The sequence below is a fragment of the Myotis davidii genome, unplaced genomic scaffold (assembly GCF_000327345.1).
Source record: "Myotis davidii unplaced genomic scaffold, ASM32734v1 scaffold330, whole genome shotgun sequence".
Lineage (NCBI taxonomy): Eukaryota > Metazoa > Chordata > Mammalia > Chiroptera > Vespertilionidae > Myotis > Myotis davidii.
In genome coordinates, this window is record NW_006283770.1 from 4755384 (window position 1) to 4756977 (window position 1594).

Consider the following 1594-nt stretch of genomic DNA (forward strand, 5'->3'; position numbering starts at 1 on the left):
TTTCTGGCCTCTTGGTGTTTCTCTTTGTATGTATGTTTTTACATTTGCTATTGTTTTTCCTTTGTGTTTTTATTTGATCTGGTTTTGTCTTTTTTTTTTGTTCTGTCAGCACAGGTATAACAGTTGGCATATGTGGTCAGGATTGAGACTCACAGTCAACTGAGGACTGAGTTCATCCAAAAATGGAACTATAGCAATAAGGACCCAAAATTCAAAACCCTTTACCCACACAAGGGTCATTCCTAGATCACCCAGCTCAGAATATCAAGGAGAGTACACCACTAAGTCCCACAGGAAGGTCATTCCACCAAGACTGGAAGACATACCAGTCCTCTCCAACACATAGAAACAAACACAAAGAAACAGGAAAAAAAGCAGACAAAGAAACAGACCCCCCAAATGAAAGAACAGGTGGAATCTACAGAAAAAGAGCTAAATGAAATGGAGACAAGCAATTTATCAGATATAGAGTTCCAAGTAATGGTTATAAGAATGCTCAAATAACTTAAGGATAACTATAAGGAACTTAGTGCAAATACATCTGACAAAATAGACTTCAAAATGAAGGCCTAACAAAAGTCAATGAAGGTCACATTACCTAATACTGAATAGATCTATACAGCAAGAGAATATAACTCTGGTAAACACCCAATATATATGCACCCAATATAGAAGCAACAAGTGCCAGTGAGGATGTGGAAAAGAAGCAACCCTAATATACTGCTGGTGTGAATGCAAACTGGTAAAACCACTATGTAAAACAGTGTGGCATTTCCTCAAAAAATTAAAAAAAGGAACTGCCATTTGACCCAGTGATTTCATTTAGGAATAAATCCTAAGAAGCCTGAAACACCAATTGGAAAGAATATCTGCACCCCTATGTTCAGAGCTGCACTATTCATAATAGCTAAGATCTGCAAACAGTCCAAGTGCCCATCCTATATAATAAAAGGCTAATATGTAAATCAACTGAATGGCAGAATGGCTGGCGGCATGATGGGTCGCTATGATGTACAATGACCATCAAGGGGCAGACACTCAACAAAGGAGCTGCCCGCCGCCTGCAGGCTCCAGGCTAGCCAAGGTGGGTGTCAGCAGGGGCCCCGATTGCCCCGCTGGTCACCCTGCAGAGGGAGGTGACTGGCGGTGGCGGCGGGGAATAGGGCCCGTGAGCAGGTGGCGCCAGGCCCGCCAAGGTGGGTGCCAGTTGGGGCACCCTGATCGCCCCACCGGTCACTCCACAGATTGGCCTTGATCACTGGCCAGACCTAGGTACCCCACCTGTGCACAAATTTCATGAGCAGGGCCTCTAGTAAGTAGATAATTGGATAAAAAAACCTGTGGTACATTTACACAATGTAATACTATGCAGCTGTAAAAAAAGAAGGATCTATTATCCTTTGAGACAACATGGAGGGACCTGAAGATTATTATGCTAAGCAAAATAATCCAGTCAGAGAAAGACAAATGTCACATGAACTCACATGTGCAATCTAATGAACAAAATAAACTGACAAACAAAATAAATCCAGGGACATGAAAGCATGCAACGGACTGACAAATCCCTGAGGCACCAGGGCGGAGGGGGGGGATG